Source organism: Ornithodoros turicata, chromosome 1 (genome assembly GCF_037126465.1).
Source record: "Ornithodoros turicata isolate Travis chromosome 1, ASM3712646v1, whole genome shotgun sequence".
NCBI lineage: Eukaryota > Metazoa > Arthropoda > Arachnida > Ixodida > Argasidae > Ornithodoros > Ornithodoros turicata.
In genome coordinates, this window is record NC_088201.1 from 102,664,728 (window position 1) to 102,692,134 (window position 27,407).

A 27,407-nucleotide genomic window follows, 5' to 3' on the forward strand; every position below is an offset into this window, starting at 1 on the left:
GGCTAAGAACGGGACAATCGGTAGGCTTAAATTGGGGACGGCCAATCCGAGGGCTTAGAAAGCTGGAAAATGTGGAGAGTGATCAGTAGGCTTAGAATGGACCAATCAGTGGAGCCGGTCAATTAGCATAAAGGGGCGGAGCTGTGCTCAGCGATACACCTGCACCAATCAGCGTGAAGTGGGTGGAGCCAAGAATTTAGCATAAAGGGGCGGAGCTACGGTCAACCAATCAATGATCAGTAGGCTTAGCACGGGCTATTCAGCATGAAGTGGGCGGAGTCAAGACAACTAATTAGCATAAAGGAGCGGAGCTACGGTCAGCCAATCAAAGATCAGTAGGCTTAGCATGGGCCAATCAACATGAAGTGGGCGGAGCTAATGGCGGCCAATCAGATGGCTTAGAATCGGCGTAAACAACGAGATTTGGCCGAGGCAGGCCAACAATTAGGGACGACACAGACAAGTAAGCCTCAAACGCCCAGAAAGTTGCATTCGTTAGAATTGGCCTCTGTTGGATTATAACTGGATTGTGTTGGATTAGAATTGGATTGGAATTGGATTAGAGAAAACTCTTGGCTATAGGACATATATTTATACTACTAACATGCTCATATGGACCACAGAAGTGCAGGTCTTTCTGCAGCATCACGAGTATTCAGTTTCCAAGGCTTACCGAGGAACAGCAGTCTCGATCTCGGAGCAGGAACCGTCAATGGCATATCTGGGTACCACTACTACTACCTCCAGACTAGTAAGTATCCATTTGCAATATCGTCCAGAAACTGCGCGGATCCGTTTGCAAATCACAAAAAGAGTTCGGGGCACAAAGAGCATTTCCGGCAGCTTGGCCCAAAGGTTGACGTCAATTGGCCTGACACCTGGAGACAAGCTCTGCCCGACTTGTTACAAGTCATGCATGAATGGGCGGCAGCTTCCCAGTACAAGAACCGCAAAAACTTCGCGAACCTCTGCAACCATGAAGAGGACTTCGGTGTCGCTGCCACTTGCAACTTCTTCGCCACCTCCCACGAGAACTGACATTGCAGTGCGATAAGCGGAACGGTGAAAATACCCGCCGCGAAAGCCAGCTTGCAAAGACAGCATGAAAATGAGATCCCGTGTCCACAGGATATATTTCCATGGGCTGAAGAGCATCTGCATGACATACACACAATATGGGTGCCAAACGAAAGTATTTTTCTTACGAACAAACACACACAAAGGTTTGCGAAGAACAGATACACGGAGAACGGTTTCGGCAAGCTGTCGCCACACTGCGCAGACAAACCTTACGTGTAACATCACGGTCCCATTATTATTATTATTATTACAACTACTACAATATTCAACCGTTGCGCAGACACACCTGCGGCCATCGTTAACATCAACGTCAAACAAAGGCGATGTTTTCCGCGTTTTATGGTAATGTGTCCACTAAGTTGTTCACTGTGCAACACAAACTTGCAGTGAAACTTTCCACGGAAACGCAAGACACAAACACCGCTTTGCCAGCAAGCTAGAGACACAATAATGAGAGATATGCGATCCGCTGGTTGTCGTGAGTGTTGTGTTGAACTGTCAAGCTCCATGTTTTCCATATCCTTAGGGGAGTCTCTTGCCACTTGTTATTTTCTTTATGCGTTTGTCATTAAAGTGTACATAACACTCAGTAGTTAAGAGTTGTGGGGTGAAAGGAGCGCCCGGACCACGGAAACCTCACGTGCGGCATGGCTCCTACAAAAATTGTATGTTCCCAACAAGGAAAAACACCCTTGAGATATTCTATTCCTGCAAACTAGAGGCATTGATCTACACTTTGATACCACGCTTGAGGTTCTAGACCGTCCGGCAGTTAGCTTTTTTGTCGTCTCTACTTGGGCATTTTTGCGAAAAAACTGAAATTTCGTATTTTTATTCAAGAAACGGCTGCACCCAGGGGCTTGAAATTTTTTTGACGTAATGTCCTCATTATGGGGATTAAGTGAAATAAAAATCATTTCGATATGTGATACGTAACGCAGCATAAAAAAATCATCAATATTGCAGGTTTTGTGGAACTTGCGCGGTCGTTCTTCTCTGTTCTTTTAGGTTAAAAATCGCAAGAAACACGCTCACAAGTAAACATACCCTTCTCCAAGCGCATGCCGTTAAACTTTTCGCGATCCGTTGAAGGGTTGGCACGCAAGAGCCGCGCAAAGGGAACCAGGTTTCGCGCATTGCGCGGAAGTTTGGAGCCACCTAGCGGAGAGGCGGTTAGCTTTGTGACCGAAATATTTTGCATTTGTCTTCTGCGCGTGAAGTGGAAAGTCACAAAAAAAATTCGCCGAAATCCCAGGTGGTCGAGCCACCGACCTCGGACGTTTGAGCTGGAATGAGAAAACACAGTACTGTTGCGTCGTTGGCTACCATAACAGATTCCAAACCGTCAAAAAATAAGGTTTTATCGCTTCCTCGGAGAACCTTGGGAGACAGAAAGGCGGAAAGCGTTAATTGGGTCTGTACACTGTAAAAACGCCGCGAAGCTTCCGCTCTGCATTCCACCTGAAGATAATGTAGAGTTATACCCAAACAACTTGCGATAGAAATTTACTTGGATATATCACAAATTCTGCCAAGCAATTATTACTTTCTAACATACCGCATGCAGATTTGAGGGAAATATGAAAGGCTTACTGTAGGCATCGACTCGCGCCGGTTCTTCTTAGAGCTACGAGGGGTGTCCAAGTGAAACCGAGACTTTCTGTCTCCTGAGTGTACAAATGGCTCACGCTACTTCTTTTGCCTCATTTTCACACGCTACAGGCCTCCGCGTTCAGCACGTGGAGGTCATAAGTTTGTGCAAAACAGAAGACACGTGCTGGACAAGATGGCCGACAACGAGGTGAGCGCGCACATCGAACAGCCAATTTTCATTAAGTTTCTCGCGAATGAAGGTGTAAAGTCATCTGAAATTCACAGAAGCCTTCAGGCTCAGTATGGCCACGATACACTTAGCCGCAGCAAAGCGTTTGAGTGGTGCAAACGGTTCCGGAACGGCCGTACATCAGTGCAGGACGATCACGGCCGGGCCGGCTCAGAGCCCAGTGTCAGAGTTCCTGAGAACATCCAACTTCTGGAGCGCCTGATCCTCAAGGACCGACGGATAACATGTCTCAAACTGGCTCGAAAGACGAACCTTTCTGTGGGAACGTTGAACACTATCATTCATGAACACCTCCTGTTTCGGAGAGCCGGGCCTTCTCACCAAAGGAGTCCTCCTACTACAGGACAATGCAAGCCCGCATACCGCGCATCTCACGACACGCACCTTACAGGAATTTGGCTGGGAGTTGATGCCACATCCCCTTTACAGTCCAGACCTCGTCCCCAGCGATTTCCAACTCTTCGGGCCGCTGAAGGCGTTCCTTGGGGGCCGCCACTTCAGCTGCGACGATGAGGTCAAGAATGCGGTCCGATGATGGCTGCTACGCGCCTGTAAGGATTTCTACGCTGCTGGCACCCAAGCCCTCATGCAACGCTGGGACAAGTGCATCATTAGGGCAGCTAGAGATTACGTTGAAAAATAAAACTAATTTCTCGCCTGTAAGTTCATTCTACTTCTGCGAAAAATGAAAAGTCCCGGTTTGACTTGAACGCCCCTCGTATGTTCGAGGGTCTTCGTGCAGTGTGATGTTTACTTCGAAAAAAACAATGACCTACTTACTTATTACTTACTTACTTATGTTATCCAAGAGACCCGCTATGAAGCTACCCCCTGGTATTTTTGTCGGAATAATGCTATGATGAAACACCGTACATGTCCCTCTCATGACCTTTAGGAGATCAAATAGATTCTCCGTTTGCTCTCCCGTTACTACATTGTCGAAAATACCCGTTCAGAACCTCTTTACAGTCCCACTGTAAGGCCCCCCTCTGTTCAGACTCTAGTGCCACAGCCCGGTTGTGCCTCATATGCACCAAATGCTCATAACCTCCAAATGCTCAAAACCTCCAAACGCTCATATGCACCGACAAAAAGTTTGTGGTTTTGAGCGTTTGGTGGAAATGAGCAGGAGGGGAGAAGCTGCTCATAAGCACCAAACGTCCAGAACATCCGAATGCTCATATGCACCGAAAGGCGGGAGACCACAAAGGCCGGGTCTTCCTCTCCCGCATTTGGAACAAGGTCATAGGGTGAGAAAGGTGGAATGAATGGCGACTACCAAGGCCGCTTAATCTGTCAGTTTGAAGTTTATGTAACAGCTTGGTCCTGCCTGTATGTAGTCAGAACGAATTTTTATGGAAGTTTATTTTTATCTATCGTGAGTCAATTGGTGTTTGAACGCCGTATAGTGTCCGCTCATTTGGTCGAACGCCGTTTGGCCAAATGACGTTTGATCGAAGGCGTTTGATCGAAAGCCGGTTGATCGACGGCGTTTGTTCGAAAGACGTTTGTTCGAAGGGAGTTCAAAACTGCATGCACGGTGTCATCCGCACCTCTTTTTCTGTAACTTTTGACTCGAGCATACGGAGCTGGCAATCAGGGTACTCTGCTTTTTGCATTTTTATTATTATTATTTCTCTCTCTTTTATTTACTTTTTTTTTTTTTTTTACAGGGAGACCGCTGGTTACTTGCAGACGTTTGTAATTTACGAACCAGTCGGACACATGTTGAAGAAAGTTGCCCCAGGTTGGGAGCAGCCGATAGTCTGTGTTTCTTCTGAGCACCCTTCTCATTGCTGGTGACATCTTTAAAGGGAACGGTCTGAAACGGGATAGCCATGTGCGCGCGAAAGCCACTCGAAGTCTGTCGATGCTAAGAAGGAAATTTCGCCATGGCACAACGAAAGATATTAAATTAACAGTATATAATACCTTAGTTCAACCTCGTTTAATGTATGCATCTGCAATCTGGGTCATTACACATGCACGCTATCCGAAAAAATAGAAAAAGTACAAAGATCTGCTGCCCTGCTTATCTTGTCTAGGTTTCGAAGGACTTCTTCGGTTCCATGTCTGTTGCAAGAACTAAATTTAGATTCACCTGCACATAGGCGAAAAGTAAATAAACTAAAACTGTTCTTTCTCCTATGCAATGGTCAGTTGATTGTCAGAAACAATAATACATTGTTAAAATTTATCCACATTCAACAGGAATAAATAATCGAAAAATGTCATTAATTTATTTTTATTTATTTATTTGCCAAGAATGTTTAATACTTGAAATCAATTATTATTTGACAAAGTGGGTTAGCATGAGGAATGTGTTTACGAGCAAACGAGTTACACGCAGTTAAATGTTGCTTAGGATAACAGCATTTAGAACTCCGGCGTTCAACACTCCAAGCGAACCAATAAAAAATCGATCAAACGACCACTGCCGTTTCGATTTTCGATGAAATGTCTATCGACCAAATCATATGTTGGCACAGTTCCTATTCAAGTTGACCAGGAAGCACGTTCCCCCAGGCCGTCAGTCGTGACGTTGCCCACATCTGTGAGGCCAACAACGGCGAGACCTTTCATCGTCACCACAGTGAATTAAATTCGCCTACCTGAGGTAGAGTGTGGTTGACAAAACGTGTAAGAGAAAATGTGGCCGATGAACGGATATCAACATGGAACGTCGTCTACTCCATAGCGCCTTAAGCTACATAAACGAGTAAACACAAGAGAAACCGAGTAGTAAAAATAAACTGAAGAAATAACATTAAACTGAATATATGTTAGAGATTCAACGATAACACCCAGTGAGCTTGAACTAGCGGTGCAGGAAGGAGGACTGACGCTGCACAGCGTCGCAGTCAGGCACTGGCGTCATCGAATGGTTCTGTAGCATTCGCTAGAGTTCCACAGTATAAAGTCTGCGTCGTGAAGCGTAGATTACAAGTAGTTTTGGCATGTGCTACAACGTATCTGTTTTTGCATGTTCTTGCCTGTTTAGGTTTTTTTTTTGTCTAAATATCTGTCTATTTTCATGGTTTTGGCACGTAAATTTCCGAGTTCTACTTATAAAAGGAAGTAATGTTCTTGAATGCCTAAAACGGTGGGCACACAGAAATGAGTTGAAAACCAATCATCCAAAGAACCAAGCCAGTCATCTTCGAGACTGAAGGTAGAATAACTATAGGAGCGAGAATGTGTAGAAGACGTTGGATGGAGTTTCGGAAAAAAATAGTCCCGGAAAAGTCCGTCCCGGAAAATTGGTCCCTCGTTGCGTGGCGGAAGAAATGGTCCCGCGCGGTTCCGTGCGCACAAAAATACAGGAGCGTCGTTGTGGACATCTGATAAACTGAATCATAGCCAATCAAGTGCTATTATTCGCTCTCCTCATTTGTTCGAAATTGGAAAACATGCCTTTTTAAATTAACATTAATCTTAATGAACACTAAATGCTGCACGTCATTTAATGAGGAACATAAAAGCGGTTCCATTTGCTGCACCGCTTGTATTGTACAAATTGCGTCTGTTCTTTGTGTTCCTCTCTTTATTTTGCGGAGTACAGACAACGCGACAAGATCATGAAGCAGTTCTGCAATGTCTGCTACCTTCTCCTAAAAGTGAAATAAATAAATAAATAAAAAGGAACAGTCGTCTTTCTGCAGAACGAATATTCAAATCTCAGTTCTTTCCAGCGAACTTTTAATGGAATATCCTTTTGTGTCATTGAGAAAAAGAGAGGACGCCAAACAATTTTTAACGTACACATACAAGAAAGCCTCCAGGAGATGTATCTGAATCCTTGCATTTGCGTCAGCATTCTATTTTCTGACCACACCAGCTACTGTCGCTGATGCTGAAAGAAGTCTCAGCACAATGAAACTGACCGATCAAGAATATCCTGCACTCAATTAACCATAAGAGATGTCAGGCTTTCTCAGTTCGTAGTCAACCGAAAACATGATTATCATATCTCTGGACTATGACGCATTGATTAACCTAGAGTCACTAAATAAGCTACGCTTAAGTGTAGCTTATTTAGTGACTCTAGATTAACCAGCTTGCGAGGAACAAGACTCGAAAGAAGGGTTTTGCGCAAATGTTCACTGCAGGCCTATGTATGCATAATATAAACCCTCTATAAATATCGTATTCCAGCTTCTGCACTGTGAGTGAACCCGGACATATGTTCGGAGGGGACAACGCTCTTTGTTGCTACAGCCCTGGGAGCCGAGTGCCTTTCGAGCTAGAGTCAAGTCTTTTGTCCTAGGCTGCCTCCATGTCTATGAAAATAAAGCTCGAATTGAAATCCATAAACGAGAAGGCGCTATTCGTTCTGGCTACATACAAGCAGGACCAAGCTGTTACATAAACTTCAAACTGACACATTAAGCGGCCTTGGTAATCGCCATTCATTCCACCTTTCTCACCCTATGACCTTGTTCCAAATGCGGGAGAGGAAGACCCGGCCTGTGTGGTCGCCCGCCTTTCGGTGCATATGAGCATTCGGATGTTCTGGACGTTTGGTGCTTATGAGCAGGTTCTCCCCTCCTGCTCATTTCCACCAGACGCTCAAAACCACAAACTTTTTGTCGGTGCATATGAGCGTTTGGAGGTTTTGAGCATTTGGAGGTTATGAGCATTTGGTGCATATGAGGCACAACCGGGCTGTGGCACTTCGCCTTCACAGGAGCCATGTCATTGCTTCTGGGACAAAAGAAAAAAAAAAAAAAAGAAGAACTCGAAAAAAGATGACTGTTTCTTGGTTCATTTCTCTTCTCGGGTTTTGGAGAAAAGGTCCCCGGAGAAAAGGTCCTCTCAAAAGTGCGTCCCACAAGGATTGCTTCTTGCCTGCTTTTTTATTGGTTTGCGCTTGTAGGCAATACAGTTTTTAATATCGTGTATACACGGTGCATCCACTGATGTGCGGGTAACTGTACACCAAAAACTTCTGAAATGTGACTCTGAACTGAACAACTCTGAACTGAAATCTCTAAAGGCTAGTTCCATCTCAAATCGAACAATCCGGTACACTTGATGTCTCGAATGAAGGGGAAGAAATATATGTTGAAGCCATCGGTGAGTTAGGAGAAATAAACGCTTTCGGAATTCTCTGCGTTGCGCGGTTCGGGAAATAGGAGAGGAGGAAGAAACTGCCTCTTAGAAGACGATGTCGTCGCGCGCAGGTTTGAGCGTTCCCTACGGGTCTATTTCTTGTCGCATTGTAGTAATTTCTTGATCTGGCTTTATACCACCTAGGGCACAAAGGCTCCTGGGTTGGCAGTGCTGTGTCGGTTGTTGTTTCTCTGCAAAAAAATATCAAAGTTGACTCAAAGCGCCGAAAAGTACCATATTCACTGCAACTTTGCGGGCGATGTACAAAACGGATAAGATTGAGCTTCATGCCGTTTAATTTGTCATTCATGGGGCTATCAAATTACATAATATTTGTTACTCTACTCTGTCAGGAACGTAAGCGATACCTCTTTAGGTAGCACAGTACCACCGAAAAATGACGAATTCCGGAAGCCTTTATCTAAAAAAACCCACCAAAAACTTGCCTCGAAAATTTTATCTGTCGTAGGTAGTCCCTTAGACTATGCACAGAAGAAAAATCAAAATTCGGACTTGATCGGTATGCGCACTATGAATTTTTTGCCACCTCTATACACGGAACGCATTCAAGTGGTGGCCCCGTGTCTCGCGTGTCGCCAAATCGAATTTTCGAAGGGACTTTCAACTTCTGTCTTCACATGAAAGTAATTGCTACAGTTTGAAGCCATTCTGAGCGTTTATGTTCATAACAGTGTTGTAATCGCTGAATGTACATTGTGGAGCAACCAGATGTGCTAGCACTTTTTTGCGGGATGTCACAAATGCATTGTAAGTGCTGGGAGCCCGTGAAGAACAGAATGCTGTTACATCTTTGTAAGAGGTATATCTGTTCAGGGGGATTATAAACCAGCATATTTACTGTACACATTAAGTCATGAGAGATCACGCAGTGACTTCCAGCATTTTTTTAAAACATTTCCTTTCTTACGGCTCCATGACTTCGGACGGCGGAAATCACACGGAGCAGAGTGTCGTTGTGTAGCGTCTTACGCACACATTCAAGGCTAATTCATGGTGCCTTTTGTGAACCTTGCCGAAACAGCCCGACTGGCGCCGCAGTCCAATATGTTCTTCGGTTCGACAGGCTGTGACCATGGGAAGGTCCTAGTCGGATTAACTTTCGGAAGACACCTTGCGCAAAGTTTCGCATCATTCTCGACTACAGAAGTGCACGGAATGCCCTTATACAGAGCATGTGAAGACATCTGCATTACTGTAGTGTGTCGTCCTGGCATCACACCCACCTCAATGGTCTCTTCGTTTACAGCGCTGACCGCGTGCATGTATTGCGCTGACCAACGCCTCGCACACAGGAAAAAAGTGCTTCGGACAAAGAAGTTTCGCTTTGCTTCCGAGATCGTCGTAGCTGCCATAAAGAATGTGGTTCTAGCGGATCAAACCGAAGGCGTATCAGAAATGGCCTAGCTGTGCAGAAGCTGCTTCAAGTACATCACAGCAAGGGAGGCTGAATCACAGCAAGCAGCAATGTCGCCCACATTTCAAGGAAGCTTTGTACACCAGCCCGACGTGGTTGAAGAAATCATTGAGTGTATATCATCTGAAGCCATTAACGTCACACCGCCTAAGTAAAGAAAGTCGGTGAAGGCATATGCACAGCGGAAACACTCCCAAATACGTGAAGAAATGGGCAGAAAGACAGGCCGTAAACTGGAGACCGCTTTCGGTGTTACCTTGCCAGGAACATCCCGGAGTAGGGGCAAGGATTGCAGCGAGTTAGCATGTAATGTGAGAAGAGCCTATCAAGAAAATCTGACAAGAACCTGCCATCAAAAGTAACATTAAGGAAAGTGGCTCCTACAACAGCCTAAAGCAGTTCATGACACGAGCACTCTCATCCACCCAGGATGAGAGTGAGAGATAAGCATTACTTACGTTATCTTCTTACCTTCGTTACCTTGTCTTCTTCGCTGTCAAGTTGTTTTTATTCTGTGTACTGTAAATATGATTCGATATGATCACTGTGGACAAATATACCTCTTATAAAGACGCAAAAGTATTCTAAAGCATTTCGTTCTTCACGGGCTCCCAACACTTGCAATGCGTGTGTGACATCCCGCAAAAAATGCGACCACATCTGGTTGCTCCACAATCTACATTCAGCGCTTACAACACTGTTATGAACGCAAACGCTCACAAAGGGCTTCAAATGCTAGCTATTACGTTTCATGTGAAGACAGAAGTTGAAAGTCTCTTTAGAAAATTCGATTTTACAACACGCGGGACACAGTGCCACCTCTTGAAAGCGTTCCGTGTATAGGGGTGGCAAACAATTCACAGCGCGCCTACCGATCAAGTCCGAATTTTGATTTTTCTTCTGTGCATAGTCCAAGGGACAACCTACAACATATAAAATTTTCGAGGCAAGATTTTGGTGGGGTTTTTCGATAAGGGCTTCTGAAATTCGTCATCTTTCGGTGGTACGGTGCTGCATAATGAGGTATCGCTTCCGTTCCTTACAGAGTAGAGTAACAAATTATATATAATTCGATAGCCCCATGAATGACAAATTAAACGGCATAAAGCTCAATTTTATCCGTTTTTTACATCGCCCGCAAAGTTGCAGTGAATATGGTGCATTTCGGCGCTTTGAGTCAACTTCGATATTTTTTTGCAGACAAACAAAAGCCGACAGAGAGCTGCCAACCGAGGAGCCTATTGTGCCCTAGGTGGCCTAAAGCCAGATCAAGAAATTACTACAACGCTACATTAAATAGCCTTGTAGGGAACGCTCAAACCTGCGCGCGATCGCTTCCGGTCAAGAGATCCAACGAGTCAAGAGATCCATCGAGTCAGGAGATCCAACCGGTCACGTGACAGGCGAGTCAAAAGGTCCAAAGCGTCAAGAGTTCCAACCCGGTCAAGACATCCAACGAGTCGAGAGATCCATCGAGTCAGGAGATCCAACCGGTCACGTGACAGGCGAGTCAAGAGATCCAACCAGTGAAAGCGTCATACTGGTCAGGATTCCCGACAAAAAAGAAAGTCTATCCCTTACCACGTTCATTGCAAAGCGATTGCGCTGTACGTAGTATTGAGTTAGGAAGTAATATGCCCGGTAACAGTGAAGACTTTTCGGTGTTTTCTCTCTTCTTACCACACACGCACATGCACAAAAAAGTAAGCGAGAAAATCCTGAGGTTACGCTGTAGGTTACGGCGGCGAGTCCCTTTTTTGCCTTTGCACGTTTATGTCCATTGCCCCTAGCGCCGTAACACGCTATGCCAGAACGGATGCTTGTTACCAAGAATATTGAGCTCAGCTTACAAAGAATCGTAGGCCGCAGGGCTTAGAACTTATCCTTGTCGCGTTCTTTTCATTGGCCTCCACCCTTATCACGTTATTCTATTATTTTACTGACCGTGCGGGAAAATACTGTCTGACTGTGCTTTCCAATCAACATTGACATGCTACGTTCATTGACCTCAACCCCAAAATGCAGGGTGTACTGCTGGACTCAGACTTGTCTTTGTACTTACCAGCTCCGGTGGCGCAGCGGTAACGCGTGCGCTTGGAGACTGGGAGGTCCGCGGTTCGAATCCGCGGGCCGGCTGTGCCGTCTGGGGTTTTTCCTGGGTTTCCCTCAGATGTGTAATAGGCCTATGCCGACACAGTTCCCCTGAAGTCGGCCCATGGACGCAGCTATCCTCCCCCCGAGCGGATTCCGCTCGGTCTTCCACTTCACCCTTTCCTCTCCTCCTCTCCACCACCTTTCCCTTCCCGAGAAACATGCCGCCTAATCAGGCAGGCAGACCTCTCGGGTTCCTCCCAACGATACTCCTCCTCCTCGTCTTTGTACTTTTGTGTCCATTGGCGCAGCCGTCCCCACGTTATGCCAGAACTGAAGTTTGTTACCAATAATAATGGGCCCAGTCGCAAAGTGCTTTTTCTTTGTCCTTTTGTGGACGGCGGGAAAAATTAAGGAAAAACTGGATACAGAAAAAAAAAAGAAAACAGATGTTCGGGCATATGAAGCTATCTTTCGTACCCTGAGAGAGTCCATGATCAGACGGTTCCGCCATGTAGAACGTCTGTCCACAACAGCGACTTGGCTCTTCGACGACGAGCCTGCTGTGATACGAGAAGTGTTTGAATAATCAACGTGTTTGAAACAGCCGCTGGCCCACCCAACGTGAGTGTACGTAGCCCACGCTAACTGTAGAAATAATCTCCAACACGAAAAAAGAAAGACAGCACTTCTGTATTACAATTACCTGTTTACAATTACACACAATTACACACCTGTATTACAAACAGGTTGATCTTACAATGCAACTACCTGTTTTTAACACAACAACAACAACAACAACAACAACATAGATGAATGGATGATGATGATGTGGAATGTTTCCCTGCGTTGAGTGCAGGACCCTACCCCATTCCAAAGAGGTTCATATGAGAGGATGACGAGGAAAGGAAATCCCTACAGTTCGTGAAGGAGGCCGGTGGCCCTCAGAAAGGAAAGAAAACGCCAAGTGCACGGCACTGATGTCCAGGGTTACTCCATGGGCCGAGAACTTTGCAGATGTTGAATGGCCTCTGATCGAGCATTTCAAGTTGTCATTTAAAGGCCCGTCGCTCGCATACGTACTGGCTGCAGTCTTCTAAAATGTGTCGGATTGCTGCCGGGACACCACAAGTTGTACACAGCGCCGTGTTGCTGTGGCCCAGCCTATACCGGAGTGCAGGGGTGAATGCGACGCTGAGTCGTAAACGACGTACGAGAGAGGTAAAGAGGCGAGGGAAACCGCCTTGCATTTCAAATAATAGTGTTGGGTCAACAGCATACAGAAGCGACCACCGGGTGATGTCATGACACCATTCCTGATAGGCCCAAGGCGAAGTCAATGCGGACAAGAGGGAGCGTCTATCCCCATTCGAAAGTATGATGGGGACTGCTGAGCGGCGATGGTGAGCCGCAGCAGCTGCCCGATCCGCTACTTCATTGCCTCTTATGCCAATGTGGCTAGGAACCCATTGGAGGGTCAACCGGTGGCCCCTGTCTTCTAAAACCTTGAGCGTCGTCAAGACGTTCACTACCACCGGAGCCAAGGAGCCACGGATGCCCATGTTGTCTATGCATTGCAGTGCTGCCCGCGAATCTGTGCAAACCACCCAGAGGCGGGGGTGGTGATCCAAAATAGACTTTAGGAATAACAGGATGGCATACAACTCCGCAGAGGTGGCCGAGGTGCGGTGCGATAGGCGGAACCCACGTGAAATTGATTCCTCTGGAATTACAAATGTGTTTCTCTCGCTGTGTTCAAGAAAAACATAATGCGGATGTTGATGCAATGATCACATTACTCTTTTTTATTCCCTCCTTGTGCATCTTTAACTGTTCAATTTTTTTTATAACTTTGCGTTTTACTTTGTGTTACTTTGCGTGTAACCTTGTGATATTGTCCTGGTGTTCTCGCCTAGACTGGGATTTGGTTCCCTTTTGCGTAGCACCAGAAAAGAAAAAAGAAATAAAAATTTGTATTCTATTTATACCGCACGTAAAACGAGTCCCTCGTATTTGGATACGAGTAATTTCTGCTTAGCGATGTTAGAGTTAACGACTTAACACAAAAGGGTCAAAAGATCCAAGCCTGGCGAACACCCAGACGAGTCAAGAGATCCTCCGAGTCAAGAGATCCATCGGTGGATCTCTTGACTCGATGGATCTCTTGATCTCTTCTGAGAGGCCGTTTTTCCTCCTCTGCTACTGCGCAGCGCAGAGAATTCGGAGAGCGTTTATTTCTCCTAACTCACCGATGGCTTCAACATATATTTTTCTCCCGTTCATTCGAGACATCAAGTGTGCCGGGTTGTTCGATTTGAGATGGAACTAGCCTAAAGATATTGCACATATATAAATATATCTATTAATAAGATATCATAAATAAGATATATACGTATCAGGTATCATATCTATAAAGGTACCCGATATACAGAATCTCACGTCCTCGTACTATGGCCATTCTGCTCGGGAATCATTCCGTACCCAGGTCAATCTTATGTGTGTCCCCAGCAAACTAGAAACGTCCTGGTGATATCCAAAATAAGTCGCAGATGTCTCGGACATCTCAACGTCCACCGGATATCTGTGGGCTATCCATGGCTTGGTCCAAATTAGGTCGCTAACATCCCAGACATTGTAACGTCCTTTCAACATCCAGTGGGCCCCCATCCCAAGTTCATGTCATCACAAAACATATTTTGGTGCACTGTACAGATTTAAAAACTGCTTTTGGAGAATAGTACGAGACCAGTGCATGGCGGATGAAGCCATGACAGCTTTACATAACAAAGCTTTCTTTTGCAGCACGTTTTTATGTGCTCCAATGACGCGTGCTTTTTAACAACTCTCAACAGTTTTCACACATTTAAATAACATGATGTTGAAGGCGTAATCCTTACTTGTCCCTTAGAACCTTTGCTGTTGTGAATTACAAGGTGCTAAACAAACGCAGCAGGGCAACACAAGCAAATAAAATAAGAACTCGTACGTCACTGTAATTTCATTTATTATATATTCTATGACCAATAACTGACGCTGCATATCGTCCTCTAATGTCGTATGCCAGGGCTCGACTACACTATTGTATATCAGCATAAATTGTGGGGTAAATTTCACACTGCACATGGTAATGTGTGTCGACGTGGTACACAGCGTCATGAGTAGAGCGTGAAGTTTTGGAGAAATATTTTTTCCTAAATTGGGGGGGGGGGTAAAAATCGGGTAAGAAACGTACTCTAAATTAATGCAAACTCAGGTAGAAAAACTTCCAGTATACTAATTCCTGGAAAAATCTGGCTCAGTTACTCCAATTAACTGTACAGGTTTGCTACAAACGGTTATTTAAATGCATTTGCTGCCAAACAAGTTAGTGTGCATTCCTGCAGACGTGTCGATGAGGACAATTTGTTAGGTAAAAATCGGGTTAAACCCTAAAGCTTCAGGGCCTAGTCATGAGCTGTGTTTGTATGCAGGGGATAAAAACCTGTCTCTGCTACCGGTCACTGCAAACATGGTACCTGTTTAAGGCTGCGCGAACCAGTCAAGTGGGGACATTGCACTCGACAATGCAGGGAAAATTGATACACGCTGCATTCCACATGAGGATAATGTTATTCCACGCGAATGACCACTGCAATATGTGTCTTACGAATCATGTGAGGATAGAAAAGCTATTACAGTAAGATAATGCTGAATCATTCGCACATAAGGAAATAAATGTTATTATTCATTTATTTACCTTTTATCAAGAATGCTATCTGGACAATGTGCTCAAAAGGTTTATGCCGAGCAACTGCTAATATTGTAAAACCTATTATTTAATGGTTCGAAAGTTAGCAAGTGAGCTATACTCATCAGATAAATTTTACAAACTGAGGACTGACACAATTTAGACACATGGTGAATTTGCTACTGCTTTTTCCTTTGGCTTATATATAAGCCAAAGGAAAAAGCGGTAGCCAAGCAGTTGCTGGTCTTTTTGTACAAAATCTGTAATGTACAGGGTGTTACCCTATAAAAGTATACCCGTGCCGCCATGCCGTACTCGCCAATTACTCAATGTATAGGTGGCACATTGTGCGATCCTCATATAGAGCTCATAAGGACATTTAAGCTTTGTAAATTTTGGAGTGATTGAGCGCCGCAGCACGAAGTTATAACTCAAAACGTGCAATTCCCGTAGTGAAAACAGCCAAGATGGCGCCGCTCAGTAAGCAGACGACATCCCTTTTGGGTGTCGTCTGCCGAGTACGTCGGCATTTTTCGTTGCTCACGTTGCTTGCTTCTGAGCAAAATACGACAGTTACACCAAAGCGAAATGAAAACTACAGTTCCATCGGGCTGGCAGGATATGCGACACGTCGTCGTCTGGGGAGCAGCATGTCAAATGCTCTTCTCAACGCCGCCATCTTGATTGTTTTCACTACGGGAATTGCACGTTTTGAGTTATAACTTCGTGCTGCGGCGCTCAATCACTTCAAAATTTACCAAGATTACATGTCCTTATGAGCTCTATATGAAGATCGCACAATGTGCCACCTGCATTGAGTAATTGGCGAGTACGGCATGGCGGCACGGGTATACTTTTATAGGGTAACACCCTGTATATGAAAACACCCTTCAGCAGCACATCATTTTGCATTTGACTCATTGCATTACTAGTCATCTTGTGAGTGTTTTTGTCCATACATGCTGCAGACCACCCGATACAGTCACCACGAGAACATTGAGTTCCTCCATATATAGTATTGCGTGAGTGTACAGGATGCTACACATCCTCATATGTTTGTATTAATATATAGTCGGGGTGGACCTTACATATATATGTATGTATACATACATATATATGTTATCTCGGAGGACTCAAGAGTTTCTGTACGTAGGCTGTACAATAACCCGTGAAGTACAAGGTGCCAAAAAGTTCACATTGTAAGCAGGTTAAAACACACAATACATATTATTTGCCAGGACACAGTTGCAGCGGTCGCTATGTACTCTACAAACACTAACCCCGTATTCCCAAACAACCCTGAGGGCTCCCTATGTAAGCGCCGGCCCTGGGGGAGGAGAATTTCGTTTCCCAAAGCGCCCGTATCTGCAAGTGGCGCCCTAAGGGCGCGCGCCAGCCAAGCAAGCTCGCGAGCTCCCTGTACGCTCCCTGAGGGACGCTTGCCTCGAAACAAACATGGAGGACATGCGTGATTTCATTCATGGATCGCGTCGAGCGATTCCATAACGGTTTTATGCCGACAGTGCGACGAATTCGGGAATGGGACAAACCATCTTGAGCAGTACGACGAATATGAATTCAAAGAAAGATACTGCTTATCGAAGTCGTCTGTGCATTATACCAACGTCTCAACATCAGGAGGGGCATGGACAATCGTGGCTTCCCTTGTCCGCCCATCCAGTGATTGTTACAATCTTGCTATTTTAGCGCAAGACACAAACACACATAAAGAGACGATGATGAGATGGGTACAATTCATATTCGCAATACCCAACAGTTATACAACATCTGAACACAATACTGACATGAAGTTTGCAAGACAAACGCCAGCAGATACCAAAGTAGCAGACGACAGCCGTCGGAAGCGGAAATGAAGCGCGGTCGTGCGCATGCGCTTCTGCTCCGTTCTACGAGGAATCGGGCCGAATCCCCTTCGAGCCTCCCGATGGCCAGCCCTTCGCTGAGCGCGTGCACGTCTACGTTTGAGAAACGCATGCTGCCCTGAGGGAATGTTCGCCCTCAATGGTCCCTGGGCTACGGGCGCCCTTAGGGCGAAGTTGCGGGTGGTTTGGGAATACGGCCCTAAATATCTCATGCACCAAATTTTTCAAAGCAAAATATGTACGATATTCGTAATATCCCATATATATCCAAATGCAGAGGAGGTGGTGTCCCTTTACATGAGTCCTGACCGGCGATGATGGAATGTCCCAGCGGGCAGATGGTCGTGGCCTCACGCTAGGACGGTGCCAGTAGAACTGGCAGCTAGGCGCTGTAGCGCGCGGCAGCAGAGGCGCGTCGTCGTCGTCTTCCACGGGCCGCCACATCACTCCCCCCCTCAGACGCGGAGCGGTGCATGCGGTTGAGGTCCGCGTCGATACCATGAAGAGGAGAATGATGACGACTCGTGGATGGTGGACGATTGGAGACACGGCTTGCGATTGTGACTGTTGATGCAGCAGCGGGATGGTGGGAACAAGAGCGCTGCGGTCCGGGCGGGTTCCAGAGATGAGTTGTGAGTGCTGAGTGGTTGGATGCTTGAGTGCGTTGTGTGGCGTTGAGTTGCTGCGTTGCTTGTTGCTGAGGGAGTGCGTTGAGTGATCGTTGTTGAGAGCTGTTTGTTGCTGATTGTGTTGAGTCCCTGCTGAGTGCGTTGAGCCCTTGTTGAGTGCGCTCAGTGATTGCTGCCGAGCGTTGTTGCTGAGTGAATGAGTTGCTGAGTGGGCGACAGTACCGCGACCGGTACGACAGCGTGAATGCCGGTTGCCGCCAGTGAAGTGCCGGCGAAGACCATCGCGAAGCAGGTGGAGGCCGTAGACTGAGCTTGCTGTGGTCTCCCTGCGGGTCCCCGGTGGAACAGTGGTCCCGGTGCGCCTTGCCTGCTAGAGGGTGGTTCGCTGCTGGTTTGCCGAAAAATTTAGGATGTTGAGTGGCCGAATTACGCCGAACATGGTGTTCGTTGTTCGGGTCACCAAATGTAGAGGAGGTGGTGTCCCTCTACATGAGTCCTGACCGGCGATGATGGAATGTCCCAGCGGGCAGATGGTCGTGGCCTCACGCTAGGACGGTGCCGGTAGAACTTCTTCTTCTTTCACCACTAGGTACAGTGGCCACTAACCACACAGGGCGATTGGCCAGGGTTTCGTGCAGAGTAATCTCTAAAGACTCATGAGACCCACGGCTTCACACGCGGGACAAGGAGGATGGTAGGATCGCATGATAGTAGAAGGAAGCCATAGCAGAGGGAAGGAAGGAGGCGGAAAGTGCAAGATGTTTGAGAAGCGACCAGGAATCCATGTCAGGACCACTTCCGCGATGTGGCTAGGACTCAGGGCCTGCAGGAGCTCGAGCCACTCGCTGGAGGGGCTGGCGAGGGCGGTGATGACGAATAGAGAGTCGGACAAAAGCAGGATCCTGGGAAATGCAAGGGGCACCATTCTGAGAGCCAGTATCATGGCGAGGAGTTCGCTCTCGAACACGGGAGTGTAGTCAGGGAGGCGGATGGGGCAATGACAGTCGAGCCGGCTGCCAGGCGCAGTAGCGCGCGGCAGCAGAGGCGCGTCGTCGTCGTCTTCCACGGGCCGCCACAAAAATATCCGTGACAGACGTCACAGGGACTTTCAATGGATCTACAAACAGGGCAGAAATGCTAGCCGCTGGGATATCGCATGGATGTAAAGCGGATCTCTGGCAAACTCCAGTGGATATCGAAACATCCCGGGCGAGATATCTTATGGACATTTGCTGGATGTATGGAGAGGTCTGGGAAGACCTTGTATGGCCCTGGAAGAGTGAAGATAGAGACTCTGGGGCGAACTGAAGTTGACATGACATTCAACGGAATCCATTCTCGTCAAGAAATATGTGTCCTCAAGGGGCTACGACACGCTTTTCTGGGAAGACCTGCAATCAAGGCACTGGATGTCTTACCGCAAGTACTGGCGATTGAAAGTAAACCAGAAAATGACCCGGTAGCGTCAAACTATCCCCAACTATTCATGCCCCTAGGAAAGCTAAAGGCGACCTACAGCGTGAGGTTAATACCCGGTGCAGAGCCATATGCGGTCACCGTACCCGTCGGGTCCCACTGCCCTTGCTTCCTGAGGTGCAAGCCGAAATCAAGCGAATGGAGCAGCTGGGGGTTATTCAGAGGGTTGACCGTGCTACTGAATGGTGTGCCCCACTCGTAGTAGCACGGTCCCTTGATACTCTTTCTGGTCAAGAAACTCCGCCCGTAAACAATAGAGCAGACTTCTTAGGGTCAAAAGGCGCCGCGCGGGGACGGTCGCATCGCTCGAAAGGAACCGTTCTCCTTTAGCAGACGACACTCCTGTAATGTCACATGCTTTCAGTCGGGGCCCTGGATATCAATCCGCTTGCATCGACAGTCCGCTTTTTGCAATTTGTTCGCTTGACGCGGTACCAGCATGCCCACGACGTACTGTGTAACTGCTTGTGACGTTGGAAAACCGACGTGCACGATTAAGACGTCTCTCTTTCGTTTGCCGTCGGACCCAGTCGAAAGAGAGCGGTGGAAACGAGCCATTCCGCGTCTGGAAACGGAAAGGTTCAAGTTTGACTCGCCAAGCACCAGAGTCTGTGCCCTGCACTTCGACCTAGCCGACATCGTGAGGACTGACAACTTCGTCATCAACCAGGAGGTTGTGTCGTACGACAGGATTGTGCCGAAGCTTCGTGCCGGCGCGGTGCCGCGCATCTTCCCGAACTGCCCGTCGTACTTGACGACACCGAAACCACAAAGCCGTGTGCGCAAGACTCGTGTGCCAAGTACCCCATCCGGACCCAGCAAGACCGCGACGAAACACAAGCAAGCCCCGTGTGCGTTCCCCGTGGAGGGCGGGCACCCAGTATGTGGACCGCCGCGTAAAATACTGAGGCTCCATTCCAAGGAAAACGTGGATCCTTTCCTAGACGTGGAAGAAGAAGACGGCGAAGCAGCGCGTAGACATGACAAGTCGTGCCAGACAGAAGAAGGTGCTGTCGGTTCAAAGATAGAACTTCAAAGAGTGAAAGCGAAACTTTGGCAAGCACAACATGCACTCCGTGGCCTGCAGCGAAGACTTGCACACAAGGTCATTGAGTGCCGCACATCACACGTGGCCCGTGGGAAACAATCAGAGCAGGAGAAGCTACCTCAGCGCCAGAGGATCATCTTCGACCAGTGCCTGAAAAAGGCAGCCGTGAAGTCTGCAAAAGGAATGCGGTATGTTCCAAAGCCAAACAGCTGTTCAAAAAGATGCCAGAACCCTTCCAACGTCACCAAGTTTACATCCTTTTCAGACACCGTAGAATGAAGCATTTGTATTTGTTTCAGGTACAGCATGGAATGGATTTACGACTCCCTTCTTCTGAAAATTAAGTCCACTGCAGCATACACATTCCTTATGGAGAACGAATACCTGCCTCTGCCAGACCCTCGAACGCTTCGGTCCTACATCTCAAGCCTTGACGCAAACTTTGGATTTAATCCTGACCTCTTCACTCTTCTGAAGGATAAACTGAAGGAGGTGCCAGAAAGAGAGCGCCGTGGCAAGTATTTGTCTGTGTGGTATGTGGTCACACAACAACTAACAAATGTGCTGATCATTTACAGGGGTGCTCATGTTTGACGAAATGAGCGTACGGAAAGGCCTCCACCTCCATCAGGCAGACATGGTCGTTCTCGGAAAGGTGGACCATGGTGATCACACACGGCCACAGGATGAAGTAAAAGACGGAGACCATGTGCTCGTTTTCCTGTTCCGGCCAATCCTTGGAGGGTGGTCCCAAACAATAGGAACGTTCTGTACAGCAGGAGCAGCACCCGGCTCTGTCCTGGCAAAGCTCATCCTTCAGTGCATCGTACACCTCACCAAGGCAACAGTTCTTGTGCAAGCCATCACATGCGACAACTCCACAACAAACCAGGCTGCACTGAGGGCTCTAGGTATGCACTACTCTTTGTATGCATCTCCACCTCCCTTAGAGTTAGTATTTCCAGCAGAGGAGACTGTAGCGTAGCTTGACACATTCATCGAGAACCATATATTTCCAGGCATATCAGCTGAAGGAGACCCAGTCACGTCCTTTGGGCACCCTACTGTTCCAGACATGAAAGTCTCCTCCATCATAGATGTTCCACACATTTTTAAATGCATCCGGAACAACCTCCTGAAAGTAGGAAAATTCATTGTAAGTTGGTTGATCGCTTAGTGTGTGTAACATGTTCAAAAACATTACGTTTAATGCTGTAGCTTCCTGGTGGTAAAGAAGTCTACCATCACCATTATCAAGCTCTTCTTGAGTACGAAGAACAACAGGTTGACTTGCGAGCTGTGGCGAAGCTCACAAAGGCACACATCTACCCAAATGCATTTCAAAAAATGAACGTGAAGCTCGCAGTGCAGGTGAGCCTCCGTCCATATTTTGCTATTCTTGTGCTAGCGTTGATGCAGCAGCATGATGATCATCTCAAAATTTTTCAGCTGTTCAGTGAATCCGTGGCGACATCTATGGAGTTTTATAGCACACGAGAAGAATGCAAAAAGCTGCATGGCTGTGAAGGAACAGTTTCTTTCACTCGAAGGCTGAATGCACTCTTCGACAGTCTGAACCTTCAGCGGCCAGATGACGTGGCAAAGGCTCGGCCAGGACAACTAAATGTAGGTCTTCATATCCTATTAATCGTTCTGTGGCGGCCCGGTGACGACGATGACGACGTGCCTCTGCTGCCACGCGCTACGGCGCTGGCAGAGCAGTTCTACCGGCACCGTCCTAGTGTGAGGCCACGTCCATCTGCCCGCTGGGACATACCATCATCGCCGGTCAGGACTAATGTAGGGGAACACCACCTCCTCTACATTTGGTGACCCGAACAACGAACACCATGTTCGGCGTAATTCGGCCACTCAACATCCTAAATTTTTCGTCGGCAAACCAGCAGCGAACCACCCTCTAGCAGGCAAGGCGCACCGGGACCGTTGTTCCACCGGGGACCCGCAGGGAGACCACAGTAAGCTGACTTTCCGGCCTCCACCTGCTTCATGATGGTCCTCCCCGGCACTTCTCTGGCGGCAACCGGCATTCACGCTGTCGTACCGGTCGCGGTACTGTCGCCCACTCATCAACGAACTCACCCAGCAACAATCAGCACTCAACAACCCAATCACTCAGCAAAAATCAAGGCTCAGCAGCAATCTCTCAGCAAGCACTCAGCGCAGTCAACAAGGGCTCAACGCACTCAGCAGACAATCAGCAACCACTCAAGCACCCAACCACTCAACCAATCGGCATTCACATCTCATCACTGGAACCCGCCCGGATCGCAGCACTCTTGTTCCCGCCATCCCGCTGCTGCTGCATTAACAGCCACAAGCACAAGCCGTACGCCCAGCCGTCCACCATCTATGAGCCGTAATTCTCCTCTTCGTGTTATCGACGCGAACCTCAACCGCATGCACCGCTCCACGTCTGAGGGGGGGAGTGATGTGGCGGCCCGGTGACGACGATGACGACGTGCCTCTGCTGCCACGCGCTACGGCGCTGGCAGAGCAGTTCTACCGGCACCGTCCTAGTGTGAGGCCACGTCCATCTGCCCGCTGGGACATACCATCATCGCCGGTCAGGACTAATGTAGGGGAACACCACCTCCTCTACATTTGGTAGCAGCGTCAGGATGGCCACTCAGGATGGCCCTCTGCAGCAGCGTCAGGATGGCCACTGGAAACCTCTCGGTTTCTTTTCCCAACGCCTCTCGCCAGCCGAAACACGCTACAGCACCTTCGGGCGTGAGCTCCTCGCCGCCTACCTGGCATGCAGACACTACCGCCATTTTCTCGAGGGCCGCCCGTTTGTGCTGTACACCGACCACAAGCCTCTCATGTTCGCCCTGCGATCGGCCTCCCTCAACCACTCGCCTCGTGAAACCCGCCACATGTGCTACCTCTTGGAGTTCACGACAGATGTGCGACACGTCGCAGGCGAAGACAATGCCGCTGCCGACGCACTCTCGCGGCCGGACGTCAATGCTCTCCATCCGCCCCCCGCGGTCGATTTGGACGGCATCGCCCAGGCGCAACAGGCTGATGAAGAGCTCGCCGCCCTTCGTTCATCCCCCGCCTCATCCACCACTTTTCGGGAGATCTCGCTCCCCGGTTCGACGGCAAGTCTATGGTGCGACACCTCTACTGGTACCCACCGCCCTTTCGTTCCCCTGGCCTTCCGCCGGCATGTTTTCAACGCCCTCCACTCGCTGTCCCACCCTGGCGTGCGCGGCACGCAAAAGATCGTCGCAGAGCGCTACATATGGCCTCGCATGAATGCCGATGTCCGTGACTGGGCGCGGGCCTGCCTGGCCTGCCAGCGGTCCAAAATCTACCGCCACACCATTCCACACCACTCCATCGCGGTTCCTTCCGCCAGATGCCCGTTTCGACCAGGTCCACATCGACTTGGTTGGCCCGCTTCCTCTGGCCAAAGGCTACCGCTACCTGCTCTCGTGCATCGACCGCTTTACCCGCTGGCCGGAGGTAACGCCGATTCCTGACATCACGGCAGAAACGGTGGCCCACGCATTCCTCTTCTCCTGGGTTTCCCGATTCGGCGTCCCGTCCACTGTAACCACGGACAGAGGACGCCAGTTTGAATCGGCCCTCTTCCGTCACCTGTGCAGCGCCCTCGGAACCCATCACATCCGAACCACGGCCTACCATCCGGCTGCCAACGGCCTGGTCGAGCGCCTTCATCGGCAGCTCAAGGCGTCCCTCCGCGCCACTGACCACGGCGACACAACCTGGCCCGAGCGTCTACCCTTCGTCCTGCTTGGCCATCGCGCCGCGATCCGCCAGGATGACTGCAGCGCGGCCCACATGGTCTACGGCTGCCCGCTCCGCCTTCCCGGAGCATTCTTCACCCCATCGGCCCCGCTCGTGCACGACCCTTCCTCCTACATCGACCGTCTCCGCCAGCTCTTCCGGGACCTCAAGCCCACGCCTACCCGCTCCGCTCCCGCAACACGCGTGTTCGTGAGCCCCGACCTCAATCAAGCCACCCACGTCTTCGTCCGCCGGGACTCTGTGCGCTCCAGCTTGCAGCCTCCCTATGACGGCCCCTACAGGGTCATCTCGCGAGCCGGGAAGTTTTTCCGCCTCGATCTTCCACGGGGACCTGACACTGTGGCCATCGACAGGCTTAAGCCCGCATTCCTGGAGTCTGCACCTCTGGTATCGCCCGACCCGCCCTCCCTACGTCCGTGCTCAGCTCCTGTCTCCAGCATTCCTCCCCCTCCACGTCGAGTGCATTGGGCGCCGCAGCTCGCACACTACGAGCCGCCCGCCGCCTCGGGTCCGGCTCCTGTACTCCTTGGCCTCGGCGCCCGACCTTTCCGCCAACCTCGGCCCTCCTCGCCAGCTTTGTCATCCGCCACGGGGGGGAGCCCTGTAGCAGCAGCGTCATAATCATCACCAGCACCGCCATCGGTTACGCGCAGCACTGCGCGTGACCCGAGCTTTCGTTTTCGGTTCATCGCCATTAACCGTCATTAAACCCATCAACCTCAGTAGAGCCTGGTCGCCTCATTTCTCGCTCTACAACTCATATGTTTCTAAAACGTAAGATGTTTCAGGTCATAAAAGAGAGCATTGCATGGCTGGAGGAATGGTGTGCATTTAGGAAGACACTGACTCAGCAGCAGCAGGCATGCTTTCTAAGCAAACAGACTTGTTCTGCCTTAAGGGTTACTCTACGCAGCACTGTTGCACTCGTTGAAGACCTGAGAGCTTTGGGATACAAGTATGTTCTCACCGGAAAGCTCGGTCAAGATCCACTGGAGGTAAATATCTACCAATGTACCTGCTGCGACAGATAACGTTTTCTTACAAGGAGTCACCTAATCCCATCTTCCAGAAATTCTTCGGCATCGTCAGGCATATTGCTGGTGATGGAGGACGACCCACAGCGGTTCATTTTTTGTACATATACCGCATGCTGTCCGTAAACAACCTGGTGAAGCCACCTGATAGAACCAATGTCCAGTCGCAAGGTCCGCAGCTGCTGTTAACACTTCAGAGCCTTTTCGGAAAGAAGTCACCTCCGATTAACCATGTAAGCTGCGTGTGTGATGTTTTACACCCGGTGTGATGTTTTACATGATGGAAAGTTCCCCTCTGCAAACTGACACCACGTTACTGTCACAGGTAGAACGCCTTATCGAGAAGCTGGACAGTATCCTGCTCGACCCAGCTACTACATGTGACACCCAACTTCACCAGGCAACCAGTGTGACCACCAATGATGCTATTTTGGAATACCTTGGTGGTTATATTGTTCACAAGCTTCGTGGAGGGGACTGTGCTTCCTGTGCGGACACCCTGGAATGCGCAACAAGTCTGCCGACCACGACAGATCTCATCTCGATTAGGACCCATGGTGGCTTGTAGAGACCATCACGACAGCTAATGAAACTGCTGAAGCTGGCAGAGTCACACTTCAGGGACTGCACAAACAACAGCGTGAGGTGCACCGCTTACGGGGAAATTATTGAAGCAACCCTCATCAATGAAGAATTGGCGACAGCAACAGTTGGCTGCAAGGAGCACTACGTCCAGAAAACGGCTGAAGCGTTGCACTTTTTTGTACGATGCCGACTACATTTCCTCTCAAGGGAGAAAAATAAGAAGTGGAATGAGGCAACACGAAGACCTGTCCCTGCTGGTGCTGGAAAGAAATGAAACCATCACGGAGATACAGCGCACGAGCAGTGCATCTATTTCTTGCACTCCACAAAACGGCCCTTCTCAGGGCCAACCCCAATGATGCAGCAGAGGGCTGGCGTCTGCGTTGAGAGACCCGAGAAAGTTAATTAAAATGATATCTCAAACGGCGTGGCAAATATGGTAACGACAGGTGCAGTGAATAATGTTAAAAGCAAATGAACATAAATGAGGACCTTCAAAAAGCCCCACGGGTTCTACAACGGTTCCAACATCCCGACGGTAATTTTTTAGTTTGAACCACGCACTGTTGTTACAGCGCACTGCATGACGCTCTTCCACGTCTCAATGAGCTGGCAGGTATCCACGTATTCACAGACACATAATGCTTTAACGTAATCTAACGAACGTATTCTATGCGCAAAGTGACATCGATCACTCAGTAAATTAATACACGACCTCTTTCCTCCTCATTACCTTCTTACCTCTCTGATTACCTCTGATTCTTACCTCATATCGCAGCCGCCGCGCTTGACACGGGCTCGGTATTCGCGGTTATAGCGCTCAGTTTTACCAAATCGGACGAAAACTTGTCTGGTGAAGTTCGTACATCCCCCATTTCAGATTCCCCGATAAAAAAGAACCTCCGAAAAAGGCCGTAATAAAAAATCCGGAGCAAAAACACCAGCACTGAAGAACAGTGGAGGGCGCGAGGTCTTACTTCCGAACTATTGGCGCGCCACCATGCGTCGGCGGCGCGCCCTAAGAAGTCTTTCGCCGGAGTTTCTTGACCAGAAAGAGTATCAAGGGACCGTGGTAGTAGCAAAGAAAAAGGACGGCAAGTTACGTCTGTGTGTGGACTACACCAGGGGCGGATTACTGGCCACTTGTCGGTGCGTAGCGCAGCGTCGTCTCCATAGTAACGCGTGCTGCACGTGACCCGCTTCGTCGTGAGAAGGAAGAAGTGACCTTACTCGCAGCCTGCCACCATCGCCGGGTGTGTGGCGTTCGTAGCCATTGGGCGAGGAGGTCAGCCGACGCAAAACGCTGCGATGTTCGTCGTTGAAAATGGCGCTTGTGTATGCGTTTCTAGAGAACCAAGGAGCCACTTCAGTGCAGTCAACGAGGACATTTCGTGCTCACAAGGATGTCTTCACATCGTTGTCGGAAGAGCAGTTTGTTTCCTTCTTCCGACTGTCCAAAGCCTCGTGTATACACATACAGGATGTATATGGAAACATTGACATACACATCGAGTGTTTCCCATATAGGGAATGTTATGCACCCGCATTAGCGGAGTTAGTGTGTATGTAACCCACCATTGTGAAATTAACTCCGTCTTGCACAAGCATGACATTTCTTTATTTATGAAATACTTGGACACTGCAATAAAAAAAAACTAGCAATACT

General features: G+C 48.6%; 1 long non-coding RNA gene across 1 annotated transcript; it reads left to right on the forward strand.

Annotated features, from left to right (window-relative positions):
• The first annotated feature begins 21,797 nt into the window (after nucleotides 1–21,797).
• Nucleotides 21,798–25,415, forward strand: LOC135367183 (uncharacterized). Its single transcript, XR_010414380.1, has 3 exons — nucleotides 21,798–21,950; nucleotides 24,911–25,117; nucleotides 25,192–25,415. It is a non-coding gene; the product is annotated as an uncharacterized LOC135367183 (long non-coding RNA).
• Nucleotides 25,416–27,407: the final 1,992 nt, after the last annotated feature.